This window comes from Limulus polyphemus, unplaced genomic scaffold (genome assembly GCF_000517525.1).
Source record: "Limulus polyphemus unplaced genomic scaffold, Limulus_polyphemus-2.1.2 Scaffold3645, whole genome shotgun sequence".
NCBI lineage: Eukaryota > Metazoa > Arthropoda > Merostomata > Xiphosura > Limulidae > Limulus > Limulus polyphemus.
Genome location: NW_013669255.1, coordinates 42,843 through 53,268, shown reverse-complemented (window position 1 = coordinate 53,268; position 10,426 = coordinate 42,843). Strand labels below are relative to the sequence as shown.

The window sequence follows — 10,426 nt, the reverse complement described above, 5'->3', positions numbered from 1 at the left end:
AAGAGTTGGCGGTGGGTGGTGATGACTAGCTGCTTCCCTCGTGTAGCTTTGCGCGAAATTCAAAACGAACAAACAATTGTTTAATTTTGATACAATACACATAATGAATTTTGTTTGTTTGGAATTAAGCACAAAGCTACACAATGGGCTATCTGTTCTCTGCCTACTACGGGAATCGAAACCCGGTTTTTAGCGTTGTAAGTTTTGTGACACTGGAGGGGGCCCATAATGAATAATAATCAACATTGAGAAACGTAAGTGTGAGTAGTGTGGCGTTGAAAGACACTTATTTTTATAATTACCCTCCTTTTACAGCACATATGAATAAGCACATTTATTTATAAAGTAATTACTATATAAGGAAAAAAATATCTTTTTGTACTTCGGCGATTGCGTGAAGGGAAATAAGAGATCCCCCCCCTCCAGTGGTGTTGTGCAAAACAATCACTCTTGCAGATCACAATTCACCATGTGTATTGCAAAACGTTTTTGGATTTTTCAATAAAGTCTTTCGGTCAGCCAAGGGTACATCAATATTTATCTTCGATCGGGTGTGGCTCAGTGGATAACATGCCGGACCGTGGAGCTGAGGTTCCGTGGTTCGCGTCTCTTTACCGCAAAACTAAATCGCACAACGCATCTTGGGGCTGAGAGTGCATAACGGTCAGATCCTACTTACTATTCGGTTTGACAAGAGTTTCTTAAGAGTTGGCGGTGGGTGGTCTTGACTCGCTGCCTTCTCTATGGGCTATCACTTCAAATTTATGGACGGATAGCACAGATATCCCTCATTTAGCTTCGTGCGAAATTTATCAAAACAAACAAAATAAACATTTATTTTAGATATGCAGTTTTGAATGTTCGTGATAACAACACGTAGGATAAAAAAAAAGGTAAATCGCATTAAATAAAAGCAAACATTAAATCCTCAGCAGTTTCGACAGGTGGACTTGTCTTCACCATAGGCAAAGGCGAAATTTTGAAAAAAATTGCCTAAGATCACACGGGAGTCGACTTGTATAAATGACTCGTCATATATTTTATATATAAATGTGTTGTTAATATTAAATGAACATGGAGTGTGTCCATGTCTTGTACAAGCTTTCAATTTTATACGCAAAAACAGTACAGTCACATGAAGTCACATTTCCTAGTTGTTTATCCACATTATTGATCAATCTTGTAAGAAAATGCTGGAAGTTCATATTGAGTTCTCACTTCGGAAGTGGTCAGTATAATGTGACCCGAAAGGTTGGCTCTGCGGTAGAACTCTGGATTGTTTCGTAGCTGACGAGCCAGGTCACAAAATGTTCCCTCTCTCTCTCTAAGTTGTGGGGTAAGTTATAAGAGTGACGGTAAACCCCTTAGCGTGGTTCGTGGGTATTGGGGTGCTGTTAATTGGCTGCCTTCTCTCTGACCAATAGTTCAAAATGGACCTATAATAATCGGGTTGTTGGTTTAAATATCTCCAATCCTTTAGCCTTAAATCCGCGGACGTAAGGCTGAGATTGTATAGCGTTGTTTATTTGAGGCATTATGAAATAAGTTTTGAAATTATCCTTTGCAGTTTTAAGCGTTTTGAGGAGTTAATTCCGCTATATACGTAAGCGCAAAAACTTGGTCCCACAAGTTTACGTACTTACGACGCTGAAATCCGGGATCCAATTCTCCACTGTGGACAATGTGCAGATAGCCCATTATGAGCTTTGCGTTAAAAGTACAATAACAACAACAGACAGGTAATGGAGAATGGGGGACTTTGAATAAGTTCTCCATTATTTAATCGCTTCTGTAAAATAGCACCCGTGACCATCTAACGTTTATCATGCACTGTGTCCACAGCAGAGGTCGAACTTCGGATTTTATTGTTATATGCCCTCAAGCTTACTGCAGAACTACCAAAGAACATGTTTAAAGCAATCCGATATCTTTCTCTTTGTATATGATACGTTACATCTATTAATTGTCCCCTGGTGGCTCGGCGGTAAGTCTTGCATCCTTATAACTCTAGAAATCGGATTTAGATACCCTCGATGGGTACAGCTCAGATGTTGCTTTATGCTTATCCACAACCGAAAGAAGAAACATATTAATTTTTGCTCTAAGACTATCATCTAACTCTAGCTTAAGTGTCGAAATTCAACAGTGGATAAAACAGATTTTATTTCACTGGTCACCCACACTTGGGGAGGGGACTATTCCTTCATTAATTTTGTTGTCATTTTCATAGAGGGTAATTTCTATATATATTGAAATACACAACATTAAGAAGCGTGTTTTTTATAAAACAATTTTAGGGGATTTATTTTATAAATAAAGATTTATTAGAAAACCAATTACGCATCTTTATGCTCATTCACTCCTATGAAGACTGCTATGGCTAAATATAAAAAGAAGTTTTGACCATCGAGTGTCGGTACAAGTTATACAACTTTAAACATCTAAACTCCACCCTTCCAGCTTCCCAAGTCTCTGTGGTCAAATTTTGTATCTTTTACGCTAAGACAACGTTTTAAATGCATAACGATTTACCTTAATGGTGGGAGCATGCGTGTTTATGTACGTTTGTTTTAGAATAAAGCCACACTGAGCAATCTGCTGTGTCCACTGCGGGGAATCGAATCCAGAATTTTAGTGTTGTAAGTCAGTAGACTTACCGCTATCCCACCGAGGGGATAACGAATTACCTTAATGCTGGGAGCATGTGTGTTTATGTACGCTTGTTTGAGAACAAAGCCACACTGAGCAATCTGCTGTGTCCACTGCGGGGAATCGAACTCAGAATTTTAGTGTTGTAAGTCAGTAGACTTACCGCTACCCCACCGGGGGACCTGGTGGGAGCTATATGTAAAGTTAACCTGAGATTGTAACCATGTATAATTTGTGATTTCAATTATCTGTATCTAATAGCATATATTTAACCATAGACGTCCTGATTTGAGTTTTGTGTTCAAAATAAAAGGTCACCGTAAATAGAGGGAGATTCTGAAAATGTATTTGTCAGCTGCAGATAGAGTCGAAAAGATAAGATATAGAAATTAAGTTAAAATGAAGAAAGTCATTTAATTTAATTATTAAACTGATTATTTTCGCAATAAAATTCGCTCGTGCTTTTTCTCGATTTCCATCACATCTTGGTTCACAATCCATCAAAATAGGCCCCAACTGCCACTCACAAAAGGCGTTCACAACTGTAGCAAATAAAAAAAAAGATTTCATATATCAATAGATGAATTATATGATATAAAAGTACAGAATGAGCAGAAATGAAAAACACAAAAACTGTCAAAATAGGACTGAAGTAATATTTCAGTGTTATTACTATATTTTTCGTTCATGTCAGAACTTTGATAGATTTTTCAGTATCTTAAATTGAAATTTAGCTAGGAGATTAAAAACAATGAAAATACTTTTCCATCTTAAAATGTTCAAACAAAAAAGTAAAATCATGTTTATAATTAATAAAACGTTACTAATGAACGTTTTAAACTTTTTTTCCACGGTTCGTATGTTACTAATTCTTTTGGGTTGGTCGTGTGTTCGGACTTTGAACTAAAAGATTCAATGTTTGTGTCCCGTTGCTGCAAAAACACGCGTCTCATTTTAGGGCCGTGGGTGCAATGTAATGACGGTTAAGTCCCACTATTTGTTCCGATAAGGGTATCTCAAGAATTGGTGGGCGTGCCCTGTTGACTAGTTTGCTTTCCCTCTAGTCTACCAATTAAAAATTAGGAATGGTTATGCACAAATAGCCCTCGTGTAATTTTGCACGAACATTCTAAAATAAACAACTTATTCTTTGATAAAATTTGTCTTTGTTTGTTGGTTTAGAAATAAAAAGTTACCATTCTGAAGAACAATGAAGCCTGCAAATACTATACATTGTTGTTTAAAACGTTTCTGTTGTTCAGCTGTTGCCATACGATTACTTTTTACGCGGGAAAGATTTGAACTAATACGATCTATCATTTCAACATACCATACATATGACAAGGAAATATTTCCATAATAATCTGTATAAGAACAATCTACTGACAGAAATTATGAGATACGTCATACATGATAGAATAGTACCTAAGTACCTCTCCCCATTAAATAGCTACGTTAGATATAATAAATAAGCCACTTACAACTAGTAGTTACAATATATCATTATAATAAAATATTATGAGTGTATTAAAAGGCATATATGTAAATACATTCCTAGTAGGTTAAACTAGTTAAAAGCGCGACAATTGCACGAAACTAGCGTCAGTGAAGTGTTAGTCACGTACAAATGTTAACAGTGTATTATACATGGACATGGCCTTATGAAAAGGATCGGATGAAAGCATCCCAATGCATACTCCGGCCCTCTTGTAAACACACCACTAACATTTACTGAAACGAAAATAAACAAATCTACAGGAGGAGGAGAAGAGGTCAAAAATGTACCTGACCCCCCAAAGGTTGCGACCGAAACATCGATGAAGACTTTGATTGATTGATTGACACCCCTATTGGGAAGAAGAGGTCTCCGTTGTGCCTGACCTTCCTAGATCTAAGACGGACCTAATACCCGACCCTGATTCCACATACTTGTACTGAAAGATATATTTCTGTTAAGTCACTGGTATCAGCTATTTCAAACAATTCAGCTGAAAAAAGAAATACCATTAACAAATAACCGAGTTATACGGTATGTGAATATAAGAGGAAATACGTCTCTATAGCGCAGTGGATAGCGCGTTGGATTTCTAATCCAAAGATACCGGGTTCATTCCCCGGCAGGGATGCCACCACTGCCTGGTCCCAAGTACAGGATGAGAAAGGAGAAGGGTTGGGCGCGGGGCTAACCCACTCCACCCCGTAAAAACTAACCTGCTAAAAAATTACTGGAACAACAACTTCCGTCAGCGAGGTGTTGTTGGGGCCCTATTCTCCAGTGGGAGTCTACAGGGATTATTATTATTATTTACGTATTGGTTGAGAAAAGTGTTAAATGACAGTTAATTGGTCTGAATGTGTAAAAAATTCTCAGTCGTTTTATGTTATATGAAAGAATGATTCATCTCAAAACGTATGTTGACAGTAAAGTAACTAACAATTAAAGAAATAGTATTACTTATAATGACAGAAAAATTACTAAAATTGGAATGTAATTTTCAGTTCACTAAAACTGAAGACTGTTTTAACCTCCGACACAAACACCAAGAAAGCGAAAAGTATAAGAGAAAATAACTTATTACCGTATAATATATCTTTATTTTATTCAGACATTAATAAGTATGAGCAAAAGAAGTATAAAGCATGCTATTATTTGTGTAGGGTGTTTATATAGAAAGAAATATTACTAAAATTATTATTTTAAGTACAGTAGTACTTAATAGTAGGGATCGACAAGGATTCCAAATAATTCACGCGCCGAAAAACCACCCTATCAAATTTCTAAGCGAAAAACCGACCATTCAAAGTATTGGTTACGATACATTATGCTCATATATACTAATAATACGCCACAAAGGTCGCTAATACTTCCGGTGTAACGATTCAAAAATGTCTAAAACAGCAACTTTTTCGTCTACTTCCTATCTACCTGATCACGTCAGCGGGGCTAGCGCCTAGACATTTCGGGCTATTGTTACAATATTTCTCCAGCTTACTTGACTGATCTGTGGGTAACCGCTTTGATATTCCAATAAAAATCCATGTATTCAGGTATGGTATAAATGGTAAACATACCATGCACATACTTAAATATCTTTTCAACCCAATGGATGGCGTTACATATCGATGGATAGATACGCGACAGTTTCTAAAGGTAAAGTATATACTTTATAAAAATATATCATAAAAAGTAAACAAAAAAGAGTATTGAAAAGTTAGGAATTTTAAAATGAAGTAGAGATTCTGCTATAAAAAGTAATGAAACAAGAATTAAAACCACGATCATAATTTATAAAATTTAATCCCTACTTTGACAGCTTTATACACTTATCTGTAAGTCAAAATAAAGATTAAATTTTATGATATTGTGATTGTGGTTTTAGTTTTTATTTTTCTACCTTTTATAGCAGGATCCTTACTTCATTTTAAAATTCATAATTTCTAATACTATTGTATCTTAAAAATTACTAGTTCTAAGGGAACTATGTTACCAGAGGCATGTTTCAAACCGCAAGTTTTATTCTTGAACGCGGTACACGGTGTTTCAATAGCTATTACAGAAAGTGTTTAGTATGCTTTCTGTCATTCTGAATTAGCATGTCAAGTCTATCCCTAAATAAAGCTACTGCAGGCTTGATCTGTCTTGGGCAGCGTTCATTGGTTCTCTAAGTATACAATATTCTGCTTGAAAACATGCATTACAAAACCAATCAATTTTGTACTGTTGAAAGAGGGAGAAAAAAAAGCAGAATAACGATATTTTGCGGGAAAGGCGATATAAGTTTGAAACGCCCTGCGTCCAAAGTTTGCTAACAAAATCGCATGGTTCTCATTGTGCCTCTAATTAAGCTTGTTTCTTTACGACAAGTAGTTTTAAGGATACAATCATTTTGAATAAATAGTTTCTTTATAAAGTACTTTTGCTGCTTCACTTACTAACGGTTAAGTATTTTTACAGTACGGACTAATCGGAAGGAAAGTGTTTATTTTGAAGATATATCTGCATTTCTGAAACATGTTTTGGTCGATAATTGAAAAAAAAAAAGAGTACACACATCGCAAGTGCAGCTAGGCGTAGGTTGTTATAAATAATTTATAAATCAGGTGTTTGTTTGTTGTTGTTTTTTCACGCAAAAAAACGAACAAAACATTTACCCAAATGATTCCGAAATACTTTTGTTGAAACACTGCTTACTAAAAAAGATTTGCTGTTCTCACAGTGCACGCGTGACATTCTGCAGTTGTTTCAAACATGTGTAATGATACACACTTGCTCTCCACCCCACCTCAATTCTTACCGGTAGCTCCTGGTGCGAGGTCAGTCTTGTGGGGCTACCTGCCCCTCACCTTGTGAAAAATCTGATGTTTTACAGGCTATACGATGTATATGTTTGATGCAAGTTCGTGATTTACTTTGTCCACGCCATATTATCCATTCAAATTAAAGCAAAAACCTTACTTCCTTTATTTTTTTTTATTAGCCAAAATATATTATCGTGTACATTGTGACATCACTTTTACGGCCCTCTGGGTTTTAGGAAAACCGTAAGCAACTTGTTTTTTTTTCGCAAAACAACAACAAAAAACATGAAATATATATATATATATATGTATACGACTGAAAAACTGATGATGCACCTGATTAAAAAATAACGAATAAAATACATCGATATCTTGCAATGCACTTTTGTGTTTCTTGTACATAAATAAATACAAACATAATTAAGTTTTTTTTAGAAGAATCTTTTTGAAGTCGACACTTTCATGTGTTGCAAAAAAAACCAAAAAAAAACCGATGATGTGTTTACTGTTGTTTCAACATAACTTTTGATGGTGAATATTAAAGTCGACATTTTCTCGTGTTCATGAAACCCGATGATGTTTTTAGTCTTGTTTCAACACAGCTTTTGATGGTGAATATTAAAGTCGACATTTTCTCGTGTTCATAAAACCCGATGATGTTTTTACTGTTGTTTCAACACAACTTTTGATGGTACATATTGAATTCGACATTTTCTTGTGTTCATAAAACCCGATGATGTTTTTACTGTTGTTTCAACACAACTTTTGATGGTGCATATTGAATTCGACATTTTCACGTGTTCATAAAACCCGATGATGTTTTTACTGTTGTTTCAACATAACTTTTGATGGTACATATTGAATTCGACATTTTCACGTGTTCATAAAACCCGATGATGTTTTTACTGTTGTTTCAACACAACTTTTGATGGTGCATATTGAAGTCGACATTTTCACGTGTTCGTAAAACCCGATGATGTTTTTACTGTTGTTTCAACACAACTTTTGATGGTGCATATTGCTTCAGTTTTGTGTGATTATTTTTAACTTTTTACCCTACATTTTGAGTGGAATATCACCAGCTAGAAACACAAGTTTTTTTTTCCCCAGATAAACGACCCAAAATACAAATCTCTCGAAACAAGGATACTTGATGCCCATTTACTCTCTTTTTTTTTTCTCGGTCAGCAGCCTGCTAAGCAACTCTGTTTATTAACATAGACGACAAAATAAGCTCCTGGAGTGATGGTTTCCTTCGGGGAGTCTTGAAGTGGCAGAATTCACCAACTGAAAAGTGCTCGGTAATAATGCAGCTGAGAACACTTGCCTATAGCGACCAGTATCTGTATAGCACCTTAAGCCATGAACTAGGGCTAATTGAAAAGCTAATGTATTCTTTGGGGAAAACATCACCTAAATACATCAAATAAGATGAGTAACAGGTCAAAGCAAGTAAGCTCATCGTGTAAGCTATATTTTCTAACGTAAGTTTAATAACGGGATATATTTCTATGCTGATCTTGATCAAATAAACAGTAATGAACAACAATTTAGATCCCGAGTCTTGGAATCAGACAGAACTGTCCATTTAATGCAAAGCAGATTGCATGAAATGTGCTCTCAGGAATCATCAAGAAAGGTGAATTAAATTTTGAAGAGATTGGAGTGTTTTTTTTTTTTGTAGAAGAAGGTTCTTGGAGACACTTAACAATTTGAATTTAAGGTTCTATGTTTTGCATTAACTGGCCATTTGTGTTTCTTGGATAGACCATGTTGATTATACAAATAATAACGTCGTTTAGACCCCAAGAGGTCGCTAGTGTCTTTTTTGAACAATTAATTGGGGTGTTTAGGTTTGTTTGGAATTAAGCACAAAGCTACACAATGGGCTATCTGTGCTCTGCCCACCACATGTATCGAAACCCGGTTTCTAGCGTTGTAAGTCCGCAGACATACTGTTGTGCCACTGGAGGGGGGGGGCAGGTTGTTTAGGTAAGCCCAATTTAGAAATTGTTAAATTACTATATGAAAATCATCTGAAAGTTATTAATGTAATTAATGACAAGATGTGTACTTTGTAGGCAACGAAGCTTTTTATCATTTTAACGGCTCGGCATGGCCAGGTGGGTCACGGGTTCGAATCCCCGTCATACCCAACATGCTCGCCCTTTCAGCCGTGGGGGCGTTATAACGTTTCAGCCAATCCCACTATTCGTTGGTAAAAGAGTAGCCCAAGAGTTGGCGGTGGGTGATGATGACTAGCTGCCTTCCCTCTATTCTTACACTGCTAAATTAGAGACGGCTAGCACAGATAGCCCTCGTGTAGCTTTGCGCGAAATTCCTAACAAAACAATCATTTTAAGTGATTTTTTTCCCCATAAAGTCGCCAAGTGAGTAGTAAGGAAGATCGTGTCTTCGTGACGACTCTGGTGGAACAGCAGGTAGGTTTAATGTTAAACTACGTTTCCTGAAGCAAAAATTTCACTGAGAGATAGTTTTCTACAACTACCCAGTAGATTAAGTCGTGGGGCGTTCGTTGTTCATTCATTCATCAGGGTATTGAAATGGTTCATGAGTGTCGTCTGCATTCTATGGTGTAATTCAAACTTAAGGACAGCTATGTCTGAATCTTAGGGGTTGTTGAACCGGACACTCGGCCCGTCTGCGTATAAAGTTCTCTTCAAGTTGAAAATTTCAGCCCATTCAAACATGTACAAAGCTCCATGGTTATTTGTGGGAAGCTTCAATGGAATTTTTTTTTATTTTTTTTTTTGCAAAACATTAAACAGACGCAAATAAATTATTCGAAGACTAATTTCATCTTCCCACCGCCAGGTTTGTTTTGGCCACATTGGGCTATCTTTTGTGTTCACCGCAGGGAACTGAACCTCGGATTTTAGCGTTGTAAAGTTAGTCAGTAGACTTACCGCTGTCCCACCGGAGGACCCCACCACCAGGAAGGGGTTTAGTATTAATCACGATCAGTTTCTTGTGTTATTTTATCACTTACATTTGGACGGAAATCATGATCAGTTGCTTGTATTATTTTATCGCTTACATTTGGATGGGAAATGGCTCCAGAGTGCAATGCGAGTTCAGCACACCAGCAAAGTCCTCAGTAGCAGCAGTTTCCTAGTGGGTCTTTGGTAAGTTTTGCGGACTTACAACGTTAACATATAACGTTCGATTGCCGATGTGGACAGAACGTAGATAGCATATTTTTGGTTAATTTGCGGAAACTGTTATAGTAAATAAACAAGGTATCAAAAGAAACAAACGCGTTAAACTGAGATTTTTATCACCAATTATAGGGGCAAAGGGTGACTAGAAATGTACGATTATTTGTGAGTCTAATTCCACAGTTGTAACAATCTAATTGTAACACAATCTCTACTGCCTGATAAAGAGCGTCTGCTCGCAACGTCGCAGGAAATAAACTAGAAAAAATTTTCATTAGATGTCGCCCCCAGTGGTACAG

General features: G+C 36.5%; 1 protein-coding gene and 1 non-coding gene across 2 annotated transcripts in view; both read left to right on the top strand.

Annotated features, from left to right (window-relative positions):
- LOC106469762 (ADAMTS-like protein 5) overlaps positions 1 to 10,426 on the top strand; it is a 48,570-nt gene that overhangs the window by 1,247 nt on the left and 36,897 nt on the right. The gene's annotated exons all lie outside the window — the stretch shown is intronic.
- Positions 4,703 to 4,775, top strand: Trnar-ucu. Its single transcript has one exon. It is a non-coding gene; the product is annotated as a tRNA-Arg (tRNA).